Source organism: Ovis aries, chromosome 13 (assembly GCF_016772045.2).
Source record: "Ovis aries strain OAR_USU_Benz2616 breed Rambouillet chromosome 13, ARS-UI_Ramb_v3.0, whole genome shotgun sequence".
Classification (NCBI taxonomy): Eukaryota; Metazoa; Chordata; class Mammalia; order Artiodactyla; family Bovidae; genus Ovis; species Ovis aries.
This window is the reverse complement of record NC_056066.1, coordinates 9,788,067-9,809,795: the sequence shown is the minus strand read 5'-3', so window position 1 is coordinate 9,809,795 and position 21,729 is coordinate 9,788,067.

Genomic DNA, 21,729 nt, shown 5'->3' with positions numbered 1-21,729 from the left:
AAGAAATAGAGGAAGACAATAGAATGGGAAAGGCTAGAGATCTCTTCAAGAAAATTAGAGATACCAAGGGAACATTTCATGCAAAGATGGGCACAATAAAGGACAGAAGTGGTATGGACCTAACAGAAGCAGAAGATATTAAGAAGAGGTGGCAAGAATACACAGAAGAACTGTACAGAAAGGATCTTCACGACCCGGATAATCACGATGGTGTGATCACTCATCTAGAGCCAGACATCCTGAAATGTGAAGTCAAGTGGGCCTTAGAAAGCATCACTATGAACAAATCTAGTGGAGGTGATGGAATTCCAGCTGAGCTATTTCAAATCCTGAAAGATGATGCTGTGAAAGTGCTGCACTCAGTATGCCAGCAAATTTGGAAAACTCAGCAATGGCCACAGGACTGGAAAAGGTCAGTTTTCATTCCAATCCCAAAGAAAGGCAATGCCAAAGAATGTTCAAACTACTGAACAATTTCACTCATCTCACATGCTAGTAAAGTAATGCTCAAAATTCTCCAAGCCAGGCTTCAGCAATACGTGAACCGTGAACTTCCTGATGTTCAAGCTGGTTTTAGAAAAGTCAGAGGAACTAGAGATCAAATTGCCAACATCCACTGGATCAGGGAAAAAGCAAGAGAGTTCCAGAAAAACATCTATTTCTGCTTTATTGACTATGCCAAAGCCTTTGACTGTGTGGATCACAATAAACTGTGGAAAATTCTGAAAGAGATGGGAATACCAGACCACCTGACCTGCCTCTTGAGAAGTCTGCATGCAGGCCAGGAAGCAACAGTTAGAACTGGACATGGAACAACAGACTGGTTCCAAATAGGAAAAGGAGTACGTCAAGGCTGTATATTGTCACCCTGCTTATTTAACTTCTATGCAGAGTACATCATGAGAAACGCTGGGTTGGAAGAAACACAAGCTGGAATCAAGATTGCCAGGAGAAATATCAATAACCTCAGATATGCAGATGACACCACCCTTATGGCAGAAAGTGAAGAGAAACTAAAAAGCCTCTTGATGAAAGTGAAAGAGGAGAGTGAAAAAGTTGGCTTAAAGCTCAACATTCAGAAAACGAATATCATGGCATCCAGTCCCATCACTTCATGGGAAATAGATGGGGAAACAGTAAAAACAGTGTCAGACTTTATCTTTTTGGGCTCCAAAATCACTGCAGATGGTGATTGCAGCCATGAAATTAAAAGACGCTTACTCCTTGGAAGAAAAGTTATGACCAACCTAGATAGTATATTCAAAAGCAGAGACATTACTTTGCCAACTAAGGTCCGTCTAGTCAAGGCTATGGTTTTTCCAGTAGTCATGTATGGATGTGAGAGTTGGACTGTGAAGAAGGCTGAGTGCTGAAGAATTGATGCTTTTGAACTGTGGTGTTGGAGAAGACTCTTGAGAATCTCTTGGACTGCAAGGAGATCCAACCAGTCCATTCTGAAGGAGATCAGCCCTGGGATTTCTTTTGGAAGGAATGATGCTAAAGCTGAAGCTCCAGTACTTTGGCCACCTCATGCGAAGAGTTGACTCATTGGAAAAGACTCTGATGCTGGGAGGGATTGGGGGCAGGAGGAGAAGGGGGCGACCGAGGATGAGATGGCTGGATGGCATCACGGACTCGATGGACTTGAGTTTGGGTGAACTCCGGGAGTTGGTGATGGACAGGGAGGTTGGTGTGCTGCGATTCATGGGGTCGCAAAGAGTTGGACACGACTGAGCGACCGAACTGAACTGAACTGATAGTCATGAAGCGACATTCTATTGTGTGTTTTATTGTCTCGATTTCTCTATAAAGAGAAGGAGTTGAGGTTGGTATTGGACTTTGAAAAATTAAAATTTTTTTGTGAAACTGCAGTATAAATAAGGAGCTTACAGCCTGAAATGATTTCATTTTGGACTCTTTGGAGGACTGAGTCTGGTTGACCTCTAGGTGGAAGCAGCAGCTTCTATAAAGCATCTGGGGCTGTTGCAGTGCCTGTGTGCAGGGCCTTCCTGATTGCAAGGTGATTGTGGCTTGTGAAGGCGCCAGTGGTGTGGTCATTTGTGATATTTAATTCCATAGATATCTAGGAAGTGTCTACTCTGCTGTGAGCACTGTGTGATAGGATGATGGAGAAAGTACACCAGTTTATGATTTCACAAGTGGCTGTGCAATACCAGGTACCATCCAGAATCTCAGGCTTTGGATATATTAGTACTCCAGATGGCGAGTCTTGAACAAGGGCATGACTGTGGGGCGGGGGCTCTTGACTGAGATTAGCGTCCCTTAACTAGAGCTGAGGTGTCCAGTATGATGAATCAAGATATGTGGGATCTATATGGAGGCCTGCCCAGTTATGCATTGGTGCTTGTACAATTGCAAGGCTTTATTTTTTTGGCCTGGGAGGTGGCTAAAAGCAGAACATGTATTTGGTCTAGAGCAGCGGTCCCTAACCTTTTTGGCATGAGGGACCAGTTTCGAGGAAGACCATGTTTCCATGAACTGGGGGCAGGGGGATGGTTTCAGGATGGTTCCAGTGCATTACACTTCCCATGCACTTTACTTCTATTATTAGTACATCATCTCCACCTCAGATCAGCAGGCATTACAACCCAGAGGCTGGGGCTCCCTGCTCTGGAGCAGAGTGTTCTTAGAGGTTGAGGATCCATGCCAGGAGATCAACTCACAGCCAGACACTGACGGCATATTTTGAACATAGTCTGAAGAATGCCCATCAGTTCTTAGTGAGAGTCCTGAATTCTGGGTCCCTTAACAGAATATGGCCTTTCTAGTTCTTGATGTAACCAAGCACACGTTACATCACTGCGGGCGAAAGTGTAGGAAGATGGACCTTCTGTAATCACGTGCAGCACGCTGCCTGCTAAATCCATAGTTACTCCTAAGGAAATGTGCATCTTTCCCTGGACGCAGCATGTCTTAAAGGAATAGCCATGTTTTCCCCCTCACCTCCAAGGACAGAGCTTATTATATTAAGCCTAGGTTCTCTACAATGGGCAACCAAGCCTTAGCCTGACTGTGACTCAGGACATTACCAGGAGTGGAGCATTGAATAGATTTATTAGGAATTGTTGAAAAAATGAGTCAGGTAATTTTAATGTTCATTCAAGATCCAGAAACACTCTTCTGGAAGGTGAGGCCCTCAAATCTTAAAGAACAGAGAAAATCATCACCTACTCAGAGTTATCCAGGACACACACTGGGTAGATTTGGGTGTCATCTTGGAGAATGGACCTCCTGGGAGCTTGCTGACTCTTTTGTGAGAACCTCTTTCTTCACGTCTCAGCAGGGCAGAAGCATTAGAGGCAGAGCCCTTACCTGCAACACGTCCTATAGCGAAGTCTGATGGTGATGTCTCTAGGGTTGGGCATCTAACAGAAAGATAGACATAGAAGGGTTATGCTTGAGTATGTCTTTATTTTTATTGTTAAGTAACTTCAAAAACTCAATTCTGGACCTTAAGGTCAAAGCATTTAGGCCTTAGGTCAAAAGATCTATTAAAGAGTCTGATTGTTTTTGTTTTACTTAAGCCAGTGATCAGTTGTGAGAGCTTGGGAAGTACATTGAAAGAGGTACATCTTCGTTTCTTAATCTGCAGAATGGACAAAACAGCACCTCCATCTTATGGTCAGTTAGGACAGCTAATCACACATAAAACATTGAAGTAGTGCTTGATATAAAGTCCTTGATAAATGAGACTTTATATTACTGCTGATCAGACAACTGAGTGATATGAGCTTAAGTTGGTTAGGGTTTTAATCAGTTCACATAAAAATGGCAGTGTTCGTTTTCTATGGTGCTAAGAGATACTTTGGCATTTTTTTTTCCTGTAAACTTCTGCTGTTTTGTATAGGTTATATCTATATAGTGCAATTAGATTGATTTTTTTTTTCCCGTTCAATTCTGCATTTTGTTTTTCAGCTGGGATAATGGGCAATTGCAGAGATATGGATGGAAGTTACTGAGCTTCCTTAAAACAAGCAAGCAAACACATCTGTGTATTGCTCCAACGGAGTCAGCCCTACCGCAACTGCCAGAAAGCATTTGAGTCGGAAAGTGCTGTTAGAAAATTCTGGCTTCTCCTATCATCCTCTAACCCTTAGCTCTCAACTGTTTCTAATGAATCTGAATCATGTGGAGACTCACTGGTTTTGAGCAAGAAATGAGAACAATGTATTGGTTATCTCAGTGCAGTTCAGTCACTCACGTGTCCGACTCTTTGTGACCCCACGGGCTGCAGCACAACAGGCTTCCCTGTCCATCATCAACTCCCGGAGCTTGCTCAAACTCATGTCCATCGAGTCAGTGATGCCATCCAACCACCTCATCCTCTGCTGTCCCCTTCTCCTCCCGCCTTCAATCTTTTCCAGCACCAGGGTCTTTTGCAATGAGTCAGTTCTTTGCATCGGGTGGCCAAAGTATTGGAGTTTCAGCATCAGTCCTTCCAATGAATATTCAGGACTGATTTCCATTAGGATTGAATGGTTTTGATCTCCTTGAGTCCAAGGGACTCTCAAGAGTCTTCTCCAACACCTCAGTTCAAAAGCATCCATTCTTCGGTGCTCACCATTCTTTATTGTCCAGCTCTCACATCCATACATGACTACTGGAAAAACCATAGCCTTGACTAGATGAACCTTTGTTGGCAAAGCAATGTCTCTGATTTTAATATGCTGTCTAGGTTGGTCATAGCTTTTCTTCCAAGGAGCAAGTGTCTTAATTTCATGATTGCAGTCACCATCTGCAGTGATTTTGGAGCCCAAGAAAATAAAGTCTGTCACAGTTTCCATTATTTCCCATCTATTTGACATGAAGCGATGGGACCGGATGCCATGATCTTAGTTTTCTGAATGTGGAGTTTTAAGTAAAAAATTTCACTGTCCTCTTTCACTTTCATCAAGAGGCTCTTTAGTTCCTCTTCTCTTTCTGCAGTAAGGATGGTGTCATCTGCGTATCTGAGGTTATTGATATTTCTCCTGGCAGTCGTGATTCCAGCTTGTGCTTCATCCAACCTGGCATTTTGCAAAATGTACTCTGCATATAACTTAAATAAGCAGGGTGACAATATACAGCCTTGACATACTCCTTTCCTGATTTGGAACCAGTTTCTTGTTCCATGTCCAGTTCTAACTGTTGCTTCTTGACCTGGGTACAGATTTCTCAAGAGGCAGGTCAGGTGGTCTGGTATTCCCATCTCTAAGAATCTTCCAGAGTGTGTTGTGATCCACACAGTCAAAGACTTTGGCATAGTCAATAAAGCAAAAGTAGATGTTTTTCTGGAACTCTTGCTTTTCTGATGATCCAAAACAGGTTGGTAAATTAATATCTAGTTCCTCTTCCTTTTCTAAATCCAGCTTGAGCATCTGGAAGTTCGCAGTTCATGTGCTGTTGAAGCCTGGCTTGGAGAATTTTGAGCATTACTGTGCTAGTGTATGAGATGAGTGCAATTGTGCGGTAGTTTGAGCATTCTTTGGCATTGCCTTTCTTTGGATTGGAATGAAAACTGACCTTTTCCAGTCCTGTGGCCACTGCTGAGTTTTCCAGTTTTGCTGGCAAATTTCCAAAATTGCTTGCATACTGAGTGCAGCACTTTCAGAGCATCATCTTTCAGGATTTGAAATAGCTCAACTGGAATTCCATCACTTCCACTAGATTTGTTCCTAGTGTTGCTTTCTAAGACCTACTTGACTTCTCATTCCAGGATGTCTAGCTCAGGTGAGTGATCAAACCATTGTGACTCTCCGGGTCATGAAAATCTTTTTTGTATAGTTCTTCTGCGTATTCTTGCCAGCTCTTCTTAATATCTTCTGCTTCTGTTAGGTCCATACCATTTCTAACCTTTACTGTGTCCATCTTTGCATGAATTACTCCCTTGGTATCTCTGATTTTCTTGAAGAGATCTCTAGTCTTTCCCATTCTATTGTTTTCCTCTATTTCTTTGCATTGATCGCTGAGGAAGGCTTTCTTATCTCTCCTTGCTATTCTTTGGAACTCTGCATTCTAGTGGGTATATCTTTCCTTTTCTCCTTTGCCTTTCACTTCTCTTCTTTCTCAGCTATTTGTAAGGCCTCCTCAGACAACCATTTTTCCTTTTTGCGTTTCTTTTTCTGGGAGATGTTCTTGATTACTGCCTCCTGTACAATGTCACGAACTTCCTTCCATAGTTCATCAGGCACTCTGTCTATCAGATCTAATCCCTTGAATATATTTCTCACTTCCCCTGTATAATCATAATGGATTTGATTTAGGTCATACCTGGATGGTCTAGTGGTTTTCCCTACTTTCTTCACTTTCAGTCTGAATTTGGCAATAAGGAGTTCATGATCTGAGCCACAGTAAGCTCCCGGTCTTGTTTTTGCTGACTGTATAGAGCTTCTACATCCTTGGCTGCAAAGAATAGAATCAGTCTGATTTTGTTATTGCCCATCTGGTGATGTCCATGTGTAGAGTCTTCTCTTGTGTTGTTGGACGAGGGTGTTTTCTATGACCAGTGCGTTCTCTTGGCAAAGCTCTGTTAGCCTTTGACCTGCTTCATTGTGTACTCCAAGGCCAAATTTGCCTATTATTCCAGGTATTTTTTGACAGAGGATGAGATGGTTGGATGGCATCACCAACTCAATGGTCATGAGTTTGAGTTAGCTCTGGGAGTTGGTGATGGACCAGGAGGCCTGGTGTAATGAAGTCCATAGGGTCTCAAAGAGTTGGACACAACTGAGCGAGTGAACTGAACTTAATTTACCTTGATTCATGGGCCTAACATTCTAGGTTCCCCTGCAATATTGTTCTTTACCGCATCAGACTTTACTTCCACCACTGGTCACATCCACAATTGCGTGTTGTTTTTGTTTTGGCTCCACCCCTTCATTCTTTCTGTAGTTATTTCTCCACTGTTCTCCAGTAACATATTGGACAGTTGCTGACCTGGGGAGTTATCAGTTATCTATGGCTGCATAAAAACCCACCCCCACATTTAGTGGCTGAAAACTACAAATTCTGTATATATTCATGGGTCTCTGGGTCAGCCATCTAGACTAGGCCCATCCAGCTGCTTCTCCTGTGGTCTTGGTTGAGGTCACTATGTGGCTGCAGTCATCAGACAGCCTGATACTGGCTTGTGGCTAGGTCACACATCTTCATGAGCTCAGCACAGCCTTCCTCACCTGGCAACGGCATCCAAACGGGCAAGAACAGATGGTGTAAAACCACTCAAAAGTTAAACTCAGAAGTTGCATGACATCAAAGCAAGTCAAAGGGTGGCCTAGAGTTCAAGTCATAAGTGAATGGGCTACATGATTTAATGGGAAGAGCTGCAAAGATTTTGTGGCCATTTTAATCTACTGCAGGGAGAGAAGGGAAGAGGGAACAAAAGTAGAGAAACATTTACTGAATACCAGTTATGTTCCTCATCAGACACCTTTCAGTAATGATAGCCAGCCTGAGTCGCGGGCTAGGTGTGTGCTGGCCATTGTCAACACTCAGATGCATACCTCATCTGTGTTCTGAACAACCTTAGAAGGTAAATAACATTATTATCCCCACTTCTCAGATGAGAGATCAGAGAGGCTAAGGATCTTTTTCAAAACAGCCTCACTTGTCAATGACAGATGGGACATTAGATTTTGGATTTATCCACGCCGGAGAGTAAACTCTTGATTCTTATTGTTTCACAAATCAGAAAATTAACAGGAAAACTCATTTCCTCTTTGTTTCTCTTTCCTTGGGTGAGAGGCTGATTGATTGCTGCTGCTGCTAAGTCGCTTCAGTTGTGTCTGACTCTGTGCGACCCCATAGATGGCAGCCCACCAGGCTCCCTCGTCCCTGGGATTCTCCAGGCAAGAACACTGGAGTGGGTTGCCATTTCTTTCTCCAGTGCATGAAAGTGAAAAGTGAAAGTGAAGTCGCTCAGTCATGTCCAACTCTTAGCGACCCCATGGACTGCAGCCTACCAGGCTCTTCCATCCATGGGAGTTTCCAGGCAAGAGTACTGGAGTGGGGTGCCATTGCCTTCTCCAGCTGATTGACTGGCAGTCAGCAAATTGGCAGTTGGCAGGGCCACCAAAGGAAACTAATTTATTTGCTTATGGGTTATCCCAGGTGGCCCTAGTGGTAAAGAACCCTCCTTTTCAATGCAAGTAGCCATAAGGAATGTGGGTTCAGTCTCTGAGTTGGGAAGATCCCCTGGAGGAAGGCCTGGAAACCAGCGCCAGTGTTCTTGCCTGGAGAATCCCATTGACAGAGGAGCCTGGGGGGCTGCAGTCCGTAGCATCACAAAGAGTTGGCACGACTGAGCTGACAGCACACACATGGATCCTCCAAAGACCCAAGATATTTCATGGTCTCTGTAGCCTGCCTGTCGGTATCTTTGGATAGCACCCCATTACACTGGGTTAGTGCCATTTCTCTTTTTAGAATTTCTCCACTTGGGGGACAGTACTTATCCAAGCCGCAAAGGGATTAAGGGGAGGGCACCTGTCCTAAGAGGTCCAGCTGTACCATGCATGCTCGCTCTTGGTTTTAAAGCCTGAGCTCATCAGATTTAAACATAACGAAGACCCTAGGAAGCCAGGCGGATTGGTTGTCGTCTCATCACGACCTGTAGCCTCTTGACTTTGCTTCTTTTCCCACAGGTTCACTAAACTCTCATTTCACCCTTTTCCTAGACCACAGTGCTACCCTGGTTCTACTGTGTTCTTAGGGAAAAGGACATTTTTGTGGATCTACTGTGATTTTCCCCTGAAAACTAAGTGACTTTCTGGTTCCGTTGCCACTAAAATGTAAATTAAAAAAAAAAAAAACCAAACAAATTAAATATTCACGGAGGCATCTGCTGCAAAACATTGTGATTTTCACTTTCCTTTGGAATAGCTCCCTCTTTATTTTAACAGCTCGTTTTTATTATTTTTTTAAATTTATTTACTACTTCCTTTGGAATAGCTCTCTCTCTCTCTTTTTAAATAGCTCCTTAAAAAAATTCTTTTTATTTATCTACTACTCTTGGCTGCACTGGGTCTTTGTTGCTGGGGGCAGGCTTTCTCTAGCTGTAGCAAGCAGGGGCTGCTCTCTAGCTGAGGTGCCTGGGCCTCTCACTGCAGGGCCTTCTGTTGTGCTGGTGCGTGGGCCCCAGGGCATCCAGGCTTTAGGAGTTGTGGCCCGTGGGCTAAGTTGTTCTGTGGCATGTAAATTCTTCCCAGACCAGGGAGCAAAACCGTGTCCCCTGCATTGGCAGGCGGATTCTTAACCACTAGGCCACCAGGGAAGTCCTTTATCTTATTTTGAATCAAGGTTATTACAGAGAATCTGATGAAATAACCTTACTGAAAAAATTGTACATGTCCACATACCCAATTTTGGATATGTCTGTAGCCTGGGTGTCTGCGAACCCTGGGTTAGAAAGACCTGCTGTAAAAGACTTTGAGTCAATGATTCAGAAAAGGGGGCAGAGCAGAGACAGAAACGGTGAGGGCTCTGGACCTGTGGTTCTCAGCCCTGGTTTTTCATTAGAATCTCCTGGAGAAATTTAAAACAATGGTGATGCCCAGGCTGCCCCCTGGACCAGCTAAATCAGAATTTCTGGAAGTGGTTCCTGTGCATCAGAATTTTTTCAAGCTTTCCAAATTATTTCAAATTGCAGCCAAATTTGCTAGACCAACAACCACTCAAAACCCAGCTCAGACCCTTACTTGCTGCTTACTTACTTAACGTTGGGAATCACTGACTCCCATTGTGGGTTTCAGTTTTCTCAACCACAGAATATTGATGATATTAATACTGAACTTAGAGGGTTGTTTGGAGGAAATAAATGATTTCCTATATTTAAAGCTCTTAGAACCTGACACATAATATGCTCTTAACACAGTTATTAATATTTTTATTAGGAAATAACAATAACTTGGTCTCCATCCTTCCAAAGTTTATTCAAGAACATCATTCAGAAGTGGTTGCTATCTTGTAGTACCAAGGACTGTTTTTATTTCGTAACATAGGGGAAAGCTAAGAGTGAGTGTGCCTGGTTGACTTTTTTGGGGGGTTGGCAAGTGCCATGTTTGTGTTTCAAGGGACTGTTCAATCTTCTTGCAATTGTTCTGTGTTGCTGGTCAAAGGTGTCACGTTGGGCCTTGGAGTTGGTTTTGATGTCTCTTGGTGCAGAGTCCCCGTGCTCTCTGGAATGTGTTTATTTATTTATTTTAGTTGGAGGCTAATTGCTTTAAAATATTGTAATGGTTTTGGCCATACATTGATATGAATCTGCCACGGGTGTACATGTGTTCCCTAACCTGAACCCCACTCCCACCTCCCTCCCCATCCCATCCCCCTGGGTCATCCCAGTGCACCAGCCCTGAGCACCCTGTCTCATGCATCGAACCTGGATGGGTGATCTGTTTCACATATGATAATATACATTATTTTATGTAACATATATTATGTTAGCATATATTATATTATTTTATGAAACATATGTTTCAGTGCTATTCTCTCAGATCATCCCACCCTTGCCTTCTCCCACAGAGTCCAAAAGACTGTTCTATAGATCTGTATCTCCTTTTCTGTCTTGCATACAGGGTTATCGTTACCATCTTTCTAAATTCCACATATATGCATTAGTATACTGCATTGGTGTTTTTCTTTCTGGCTTACTTCACTCTGTATAATAGGCTCCAGTTTCATCTACCTCATTAGAACGGATTCAAATGTATTCTTTTTAATGGCTAAGTAATACTCCATTGTGTATATGTACACAGCCTTCTTATCCATTCGTCTGCTGATGGACATCTAGGTTGCTTCCATGTCCTGGCTATTATAAACAGTGCTGCGATGAACCCTGGGGTACACGTGTCTCTTTCAATTCTGGTTTCCTCAGTGTGTATGTCCAGCAGTGGGATTGCTGGGTCATAAGGCAGTTCTATTTCCAGTTTTTTAAGGAATCTCCACACTGTTCTCCATAGTGGCTGTACTAGTTTGCATTCCCACCAACAGTGTAAGAGGGTTCCCTTTTCTCCACACCATCTCCAGCACTGATTGCTTGTAGACTTTTGGATAGCAGCCATTCTGACCGGCATGAGATGGTACCTCATCATGGTTTTGATTTGCATTTCTCTGAGAATGAGTGATGTTGAGCATCTTTTCATGTGTTTGTTAGCCATCTGTGTGTCTTCTTTGGAGAAATGTCTGTTTAGATCTTTGGCCCATTTTTTGATTGGGTCGTATATTTTTCTGGTATTGAGGTGCAGGAGTTGCTTGTATATTTTTGAGATCAATTCTTTGTCAGTTGCTTCATTTGCTGTTATTTTCTCCCATTCTGAAGGCTGTCTTTTCACTTTGCTTATAGTTTCCTTTGTTGTGCAAAAGCTTTTAAGTTTAGTTAGGTCCCATTTGTTTATTTTTGCTTCTATTTCCATTACTCAGGGAGGTGGGTCATAGAGGATCCTGCTGTGATGTATGTCGGAGAGTGTTTTGCCTATGTTCTCCTCTAGGAGTTTTATAGTTCTGGTCTTATGTTTAGATCTTTAATCCATTTTGAATTTGTTTTTTGTGTATGGTGTTAGAAAGTGTTCTAGTTTCATTCTTTTACAAATGGTTGACCAGTTTTCCCAGTTTTCTCTTGTTAAAGAGATTGCCTTTTCTCCATTGTATTTTCTTGCCTCCTTTGTCAAAGGTAAGGTGTCCATAGATGTGTAGATTGGGATGTGTTTTATTTCTAGTGCTTATTCAGTCTTTCCCCCACTCTCAAGGGTAACTCTGAAGGCTGGGAGGTTGTATGTGAGCCTCTGCTGACAAAGGCATCTCTTTCAGGACTTTCTGCAAGTAGGTGGAATTTTCTGTATACAGTATCACCAACTTCTCCATAAAATAAACGGGACTGGTGGCAGCTTTAGCTGAGACGCTTTGATCTCTTCTGCCAAGCTTGTAAGCATAAACCACATGTTTCACTCTAACTGTACCTCCAAAAGTCAAAACAGAGACTGTGATGGTCTGCGCCTGCAAGTATCAATCATGTCTTGAACTATATTCTCTGTCTGTGCTAGGTATTTTAGAGAAATAGTATAGGCACAGAATTTAGCCAGCTCTGGCCTGAGGAGACATATGATTGAAACGAAAGGCTTAGAGGAATTGTGGCTTTGTAATTATAAAATAAATTAATGTACAGCTTAATTCTTCAAAGCAGGTGATCCTTAGGTGATCAAGCCTGATTCTATAGCCTTGAAAGGACCAAAAAATGTTGCTGAATAGAAATTGCTATACAGGCTATTACTGTAACTTAAGGAAAGTATGAGTTCTTAGATGAAATCAGTGTTTCCTAAATGTTGCACATCAGAATATCTGACATTAAGAAAAATTTTAACTGTAAATAACTACGTATCTACAGTTTATATAGTTTTATGTACTATATATAATTCATGTAACATTTTTGAGATATAAATTACATATAATAAAATGCATTATATCATAAGTGTTCAGTTGATGAGTCTGGATTATTCTATCCAATCATATTACCTCCAGCCAAAGCAAGACAAAGAAGCTTTTTGTCACTCTCAGAAGTTACCTTATGCTTCTTTACAGTCAATTCTCCCCTGGAGACCAGCACTTTCTGATTTCTAGCACAGTAAATTAATTAAGCTTATTCTCCTACAGTGTATCCTATCTTAGGTCTGGCTTCTTTCACTGAATGTAATGTTGGTGAAATTCAATTTTATTGTTATGAAAGATTCCATTTCACTTTTCATTGCTGAGTGCCGGTCCATTGCCTGACTATATAACTATGTCTTTATGTTGATGGGCTTGTGGATTATTTCCAGGTTGGAGTTGCTTTTCTAAGGCTTTTATGAACATTCTTATACAAGTCTTTTGTGGATATATTCCCTTCATTGCTCTTCAGTCAACATTTAAGAATGAAATTACTGAATCATATGGTAAATGTACATTGTTTAATTTTATAAGAAGTTGCCACTTATTTCAGTTGGTATGATAATCTCCAGGTCCATCCATTGGAGAAGGCAATGGCAACCCACTCCAGTATTCTTGCCTGTAGAATCCCATGGACACAGGACCCTGGTGGGCTATAGTCCATGAGGTGGCAAAGAGCTGGGCGTGGCCACACGATTCACACTTATTACTTAAGCATTTGTGGTTATTTATAGTTTATCGAGGCAAATATTTAATCAGCAATCTCAGGAAAGTTCCTAAGGTTAACAGTAAGCACATGGATTTGTATGATTGTATTTCTCACACTTCAGTTTCTTTACCTTTTATTAGTTTATCAGTCTTTTAAAAAATTGAGATATAATTTACATACCATAAAGTTCAGTCTTTAAAAAGTGCCCAATACAGTAGCTTTCAGCCCAATACCAAAGTTGTACAAGCTTGACCACTACCTAATTCCACAATATTTCCATCATCCCAAAAGGAAACCCTATACCCATTAGCAGTCACTTTCCATTTTCCTCCCATAGCAACGCATTAATTCATTTTATGTCCATGAATTTGCCTATGTTGGGTGCTTTATATAATGGAGTGATGCAGTATGTAGCCTTTTGGGTCTGGCTTTTTTTATTTACCAGAAGGTTTTCAAAGTTCGTTGATATTGTTGCATGTATCAGTACTTCATTCACGATATTCCATTGTTTGAAGATCCTAAGTTTTGTTTACACATTCGTTAACTGATGGTCATTTGGATTGTTTCTACTTTTTGGCTATTATGAATGATACTCCTACAGACATTTGTGTACATGTTTTTGTATGGACATTTGTTTTCATTTCTCTTGGGTATATATCTAAGAGTGGAATTTTGGGGTTATATGGTAACTCTATCTTTAACCATTGGAAGAACTGCCAGACAGTGTTCCATAGCAGTGTGTGAGGGTTCCAAATTTCTCCATGTTCTTTCTGACTCTTGTTATTATCTGTTTTTTTAGAGCTCTCCTAGGGGGTACAAAGTGGTATCTCATTATGGTTTTTGTTTGCATTTCCCAAATGATTAGTGATATTGAGCATCATTTCATGGCCACTTGTATAAATGCCCATTCAAATCCTTTGCCTGTAAAAAAAAAAAAAAGTGTTCTTTGCTTTTGTGTAATGATGTTCTGTGTTCTTTATATATTATGAATACAAGTCCCTTCTCAGACATATGATTTACAATTATTTTCTTCCATTTCTGTAGGTTGTCCTTTTACTTTCTTGACAGGTTTTTAAAAATTTTGATGCAGTTCAATTTATCTTTTTTCTTTTGTTGTTTGTGCTTTTTCTTTGTCATATCTAAGAAACCATTGCCTAATCCAAGTCACAAGATCTCTGTTCAAGGTTTCTTAAGAGATTTAGCTCTTACACTAGGGTCTTTGATGCAGTCTGCATTAATACTTTTATATGTTGTAGAGATCCAACTTCATTCGTTTGCATGTGGATATTCACTTGTCTCAATTTGTTGAAAAACTAGTCTTTCCCCAATGAATCATCTTGGCATCCCTGTTGAAAATCAGTTGATCATGAATATAAGGAATTATCATTGGGATCTCGCTTCTATTCTATTGATCTGTATGTCTGTCCTTAGGCTAGAACCACGCAGTCTTGAAGCCTGTAGCTTTGCAGTAGGTTTTGAAATTGGGAAGTATGAGTTCTTCAACTTTGTTCTTTTAAAAAATTGCTTTAGTTATTCTGAGGGTTGCATTTCCATAAGAATTTTAGGATCATTTTTCTATTTTTTTTCCCAAAAAGATACGTTGAGATTCTGACAGTGACCACATATATTTTGTTCATCAGCCTGGGGAGTGCTGCCTAGCAGTGACTTCTAGGCTGCTGGCTTTCCTTGAAGTTTGTGGCTGTTAGTTTTCAAGGCTACCATGGAGCTGGGGAGAGGAGATGGGTAGCAAACAAGTTAAAATACCACAAAACTCTCTGTTCTTACCAAGATTTAGACATTTTTCTTGAATAAACCCTCTCCACATTTTTGTAAGAATTTAATTTTCAGAGTTATTAGTTTATTTTTTGCCAGTATTCTTATTGCTTTATGAAAGAGGAGATTTTTGAAGGTCTTTATTCCATCTTTCCTGCTAATGTCACCATCAATTCCTCCACCTTTCCAACTTTGGGATTAGAAGTCCTGCAGAACAATGCTGGCCTAGTCATCTATCAGCTGGTGACCTTAGGAAAGTTAATTAACTCCTCAGAGTCTCAGCTTCTTCTCCTGTCCAGTGAAACTCCATTGCAGGATGTGCAGGAACATTGTGATGTACAAGATTGCAACACAAACTCTAAGAGCCCTGCATATACGTATATTTCCCTAGGCTCGTCTTTAAGGTGAAGTTCAGTTAATACTAGTACGTATTGATCGTTTCCTCTCCAGACGCTTAACATCTGATCACCTCCTCTTGATGCCCCTAGTTCCCCAGGTTGGAACTTCTGTTTTTGTTCTCTGGGATGAACAGACTTTCAGATGCCGCCATGATTCCTGCCTCTTAGGATTCACACCTTTGTATAGTCATCTCCCTTTGAAGGTGGGCGGGGACTGTGGCTTCCAACCAGTTCAGGTCAGTTCAGTCACTCAGTCGTGTCCAACTCTTTGCGACCCCATGAACTGTAGCATGCCAGGCCACCCTGTCCATCACTAACTCCCGGAGTTCACTCAAACTCACCTCCATCGAGTCGGTGATGCCATCCAGCCACCTCATCCTCTGTCGTCCCCTTCTCCTCCTGCCCCCATCCCTCCCAGCATCAGAGTCTTTTCCAATGAGTCAACTCTTCACATGAGGTGGCCAAAGTATTGGAGTTTCAGCTTTAGCATCATTCCTTCCAAAGAACATCCAGGACTAATCTCCTTTAAAATGGACTGGTTGGATCTCCTTGCAGTCCAAGGGACTCTCAAGAGTCTTCTCCAACACCACAGTTCAAAAGCATCATCTTCGGTGCTCAGCTTTCTTCACAGTCCAGCTCTCACATCCATACATGACCACTGAAAAAACCATAGCCTTGACTAGGCGGACCTTTGTTGGCAAAGTAATGTCTCTGCTTTTGAGTATGCTATCTAGGTTGGTCATAACTTTCCTTCCAAGGAGTAAGCGTCTTTTAATTTCATGGCTGCAGTAACCATCTGCAGTGATTTTGGAGCCCCCCCAAAATAAACTCTCTCACTGTGTCCACTGTTTTCCCATCTATTTCCCATGAAGTGATGGAACCAGATGCCATGATCGTCATTTTCTGAATGTTGAGCTTTAAGCCAACTTTTTCACTCTCCACTTTCACTTTCATCAAGAGGCTTTTTAGTTCCTCTTCACTTTCTACCATAAGGGTGGTGTCATCTGCATATCTGAGATTATTGATATTTCTCCCGGCAATCTTGATTCCAGCTTGTGCTTTTTCCAGCTCAGCGTTTCTCATGATGTACTCTGCATAGATGTGAAAGAGGCAGGGTGACAATATACAGCCTTGACGTACTCCTTTTCCTATATGGAACCAGTCTGTTGTTCCATGTCCAGTTCTAACTGTTGCTTCCTGACCTGCATACAGGTTTCTCAAGAAGCCAGTCAGGTGGTCTGGTATTCCCATCTCTTTCAGAATTTTCCACAGTTTATTGTGATTCATACAGTCAAAAGCTTTGGCATAGTCAATAAGGACAAATAGATTTTTTTTGGAACTCACTTGCTTTTTTGATGATCCAGCGGATGTTGGCAATTTGATCTCTGGTTCCTCTGCCTTTTCTAAAGCCAGCTTGAACATCAGGGAGTTCACGGTTCACGTATTGCTGAAGCCTGGCTTGGAGAATTTTGAGCATTACTTTGGTAGCGTGTGAAATGAGTGCAATTGTTCGGTAGTTTGAGCATTCTTTGGCATTGCCTTTCTTTGGGATTGGAATGAAAACTGACCTTTTCCAGTCCTGTGGCCACTGCTGAGTTTTCCAAATTTGCTGGCATATTGAGTGCAGCACTTTCACAGCATCATCCTTCAGGATTTGAAAGAGCTCAACTAGAATTCCATCATGTCCACTAGCTTTGTTTGTAGTGATGCTTCCTATGGCCCACGTGACTTCACATTCCAGGATGTCATATTCTAACCAGTAGAATCTGACAAAGTGATGGGATGTCCCTCCTATGGTATTACACTATGTATGACTCTGTCTTGATTCTAGACCTGTTCTTTTCTCTTTTGCTGGTTTTGAAGAAGCAAGTTTCCATGGGGTCAGACCCAGCCTACAGAGAGGGCCAGTGGCAAGGAACGGCAAGTGGCCTCAAGGAGCTGAGGGTGACCTTGTTGTGTGGCTGCTAGGGGTACCAAAATGAATTCTGCCAACAACTAGAGTGAATTCAAAATCAGGTCCATTGGCAGTCAATGACTTTGGAGGTTTTCATAAAAGCCAGAGAGACCAAGTGAAATAATCCCTACTTTGAAAAAAACGTTCTGAGATAGCAGGGAGGTCCGATTCTTATGGCTGACATATGAAGACAGGGTGAGAAAGTGGTCAAGAGTCTAGGTTGTTGTCTTGCTGGAGAAACAGAAGATGAAAGACTTGTCCTTCGCAGACACATCACAAAGCTTCCTCTACCTGCTCCCTGCAGTTGGGCAGCAGTTTGCCCTCCTCTCAGCCCTTTCACAGCAGGAGATGCAGGACCCTCAGCTGGGTGTCAGAGAGGCCCCCCCATCAGTGATGCCCCACAGTGCCAGAAAACATCCCACCAGTGGACACCTGCTCACAACCCCCCACACAATGCTGGATGTGGAGAAAGCCTGTGCTCCCACCCCAAGAAGCGTACCACCACCCCGGCCTGGCGCAGTGGGGCTTCTCCAGCTGTCTGGCACATTACCACCCCTGTTCATACAAACAAGGCTCCTCTGGGGAGGCCAGCTGTGCTCCAGCCAATGACACACATCGCTGAAGGTGGTGGAGATGAATGAATGTGATGAGCCATCATCCCGACTGCTCTCATTTCCGCCTTGCTGCCGCAGGCTCTGCTGTCTGCATCTCTGCACAGGCAGGCGTGGCTCCAGGTGGAGGACCGGCTTGGTCCTGCTGCAGGCGCCATTCACCGCTTTCCCTGCAGTTTCCCTGGATCCCATCACCTGGCAGGTTAGCGTGGAAGCTGGAACAATTAGATGTCAGTTTGCCGCCAGGCTGGCAGAGGCCCCCCAGGGCTGTCAGTTGTCGTCTGTGATGAGAGCAGGGCTGCCGTGTGCCAGCCCTGAGCATTCCTGGGGCTCTGGCACCTGCACAGGCCTGCCATGCCTTTGTGACGCCTTAACAGCCACAACTAGGGCCACTGTGAGCTTACAGGACAGGCTTGACTCTCTTATTATCCTGTATCGAAATCTGTGAATGTGAATGAGTTCATTTTTCTGGTGGGAGCATTTGTAGTTTCTATGATATTCTCCAATCAGGAGTTACTGACATTTGTTTTTCCAGCTACTGTTCTAAGCACTTCATATATGTTGATGCCCTTTAATTCTCATAATGACTCACTGAGCTCAGGATTATTATGTTCATTTTATAGGTGAAGAAATTGAGGGCTGGAGATAGTAAGTCACTTGTTTAAAATTGCACCTTGAAGAAGGTAGGAGGGCAAAGATTCAAGTTCAGGTTGCACCATATGAGTGTCTGTGACCCCAAAAGAGATTGTGACACCCTGCTTGGATGAATCCATTTGGAAAATAACATGACTCCCCTGTCCTGGCAGCTCAAGACACAGCTCTTGTTCACAGCGTGGTTGTATCTCTTCCCATCTACCAGTGTGATGCGTGGCGTTACCTTTACAAGTGACTTGCTCTAGGACATATTTCTTTATTTTCAGTTTCCCTTCTTACTTTCTGCCTTTCCTTTCCTTCTTTAGGGTTTAGAATAGTCATTGATAATATGTAACTTGATGAAATTTTTTATATATAAACTTGCAAGTAACCACTACTCAGATCATGGTCCATAACTGAAGTCAGCAGACCTTTTCTGTATAGGGTCAGGCAGTAATATTTTTTTTTTTTTTTTTTTTTTTTGCCAAACTGCACAGCATGTGGGATCTTAGTTCCTAGACTAGGGGTCAAACCCATGCCCCTTGCAGTGGAAAGGCAGAGTCTTAACCAGTGGACCACCAGGGAAGTCCCAGCAGGCCATGTAGTCTTTGTTTGCAAAACTCAACTCTACCTTGCAGGGCAAAGGCCACCATGTCCATGTGCAAATAAGTGGGTGTGGCTGTGTCCAAAGAAAAAATGGTTATTAACCAAAGCGGGCAGTGGGTCAGATTTGGCTCATGGCCTTATTTGCCAAATCTTGTTATGGTGTATTCTTAGCATCTCATAGAGCTCCTTTTTACCTGTTCATAATTGAGAGTAACCCTCCGTATCCATACAGATGTAACCACTATTTTGACAGCTGTAACCACTATTTTGACAGCTGTCATCATTACAGTTTGTTTTTTTGTTCTTGGACTTGGTGTGAATGGAATTGTATTCATGTACATATTCCTTTGTGTCTCATTTTCTTCATTCAGCATCGTGTGTGATTCATCCATGTTGTTGATTATTTATTATTGCTTTGTAGATTTCCATTGTATGACTATACTGTCATTTATCTGTTCTCCTGTTGATGAAGATTTGCATTGTTTTTAGTTTGGAGCTATTATGAATACTCCTGGGGCTGAAAAAAAAATTCATTTCCTTTTGTGGAATCTATAAAAAGGCAAACAAAACTCTAGATGATATCTTGATTGGTCACCATGTTAATTAAATTAATAAATGGCCTCAGTGAATGCTTTGAAAGCATACCTGAATAGAAGCAGGATTTGTTTGCTTCCATTATGGATTCTATCACCATTCCTTACTCTTGTTTAGAAAACGTAAAGATATGTTTTCAGTGGCAATTTAGTGAGTGCCCACTCCCAAGTACAAGGCAATAGACTTGGAACCCAAAGGCCTGCCTTTTCACCTGGGGGATCTGTGCCTTCAGCTATAGCAGGGAAGTGAGTCACTCTCTGAGTCACTTTCCTCATCTGTGAAATGGTGGGAGCCAATGTGTAAGAATAAACATGCTTGTGGACTACAAATTTCCACAGATGTGAAACAGTAGTGTTACTGCACAGAGATATATCAATAATGGTCTCTGTCCTCAAAGAGAATCCAATGTAGTAAAGACAATAACCGTGGCGTGTGTTCTGTGAGTATACCAGATAGTCAACACTGAGGAGGCGTCTTGCTTGGACCAGCCGCAGTGCAAGGGAGTAGAGAGGATGGCAGAGCCCCCCGGGTTTCAGCCACCAGGGTTTGCCGATGGATTATGGGATGTGAGAGAAAGACTCCTGGATGATTATGACTGCAGGGTGTTTGCCTGATCCGCCAGGCCGATAGAATTGCCATTGATTGGTGCAGGAAGACCAGGAGGACGTTTGTTCTGAGCTGTCCTGTGCGGATGGACAGGATTTCCCTAAGAAGGGGATATAGTGGATTCCATAAAGGGACACCCATCTCATAAAAAGGAAAACTAGGGGGACCTTTGGAGAGTCAGTTGGTCAAAGCTGAGAATGTAGGGAAAATGAATAAAACCGCATAAAAAATGGTGGAAGAGCTTGTGGACCAGCTGGCGCACATGGCTGCTCTCCTACATGTCCAGGAAGATGACTGGAGGGTTTCAAGCCACAGGACCTTAGAGCCTTGGAATAAGCCAATGAGACTCTAAACATTTCTTCCTGACTTTCTTCCTCAGGTCAGTTTGCTCAGTAAGTTACTCTTTGAGGGGAATCCAGAAGTATTGAAACTACTTTGAAAGAAGAAACGGGTAACTGGGGCTGTGTTGATCCTCATATGTCCCGTGTGGGCCCCATGAGCCACTTCAGGAACTGTTTCTGGGGTCTTATTTGTGGCTGCAGGAACTGAGGTGGGGACGCGGATGATGCCGTGCTGAGAATTACAGAAACACTCATTTCCTCAAATGATTCAAGAGCCGAGGGTATCGAAGGAAGGCCAAGCACAAGAGAAAATTTAAAGCAAAATCAGACATGAACCACAATGCCTGAAGACCTGGGTGTGATTCTTCCCCAAGCCACACAGTCACTGTGTTGTCTTGGACATGTTACCCACTGCTCACTTCCAGCAGTGAATTATGGGTAACATGTCCCAGTGCCTCATCATTAAAGAGGAGCTGCCAGATCACTTTAGTAAACAGAAGTTTACAGGAAGGGGTGGTTGATAGTTAAGAGCCAGAAATTTAGCCTTAAGTCAAACTGTGTTCAAATCATCTCTCTGGCTTTTATGAAGCAGAGGCAACCTTGGACTAGTCACTTTACTGTCTGAGCCTCATTTTTCTTGTCTGTGAAGTGGACATAGTCATAAGTATACTTTAAGACTACTGTCTTAAAGGGTGATATGTCCAAGAATTTAGCACCATGTTCATTTGCAAAACCCAGGTGGTTGTCCCTTCTTGACCTTCCCTCCAGGGCTGTAACAGAAGTCTGACAAGATGCTGTAAGTCAGACACCGTTCCTTGCTGCAGCGTGTTAATCAGGCTCCTGTCAGGGTGGTGGATTAGGACAGCAGAGCTGCTCACTTCCAGCAGAGCCAGCCAGTCTGCTTTTCCAGACTTTTGAATTCTTTTAGTTCTGCAGGCCACACAGGGCTGGGGCAGGCAGGGAGAAGAAGGTAAACCCCAAGGGCTCAACTTAGAGGGAGGCACTGATGTGATAGGGGCTTCCTTTCTGCATATGGAGCCTGGCTGTTCAGTGTGACGTTCTTGTCTTCAGGGTTCTCTTCTGAGAC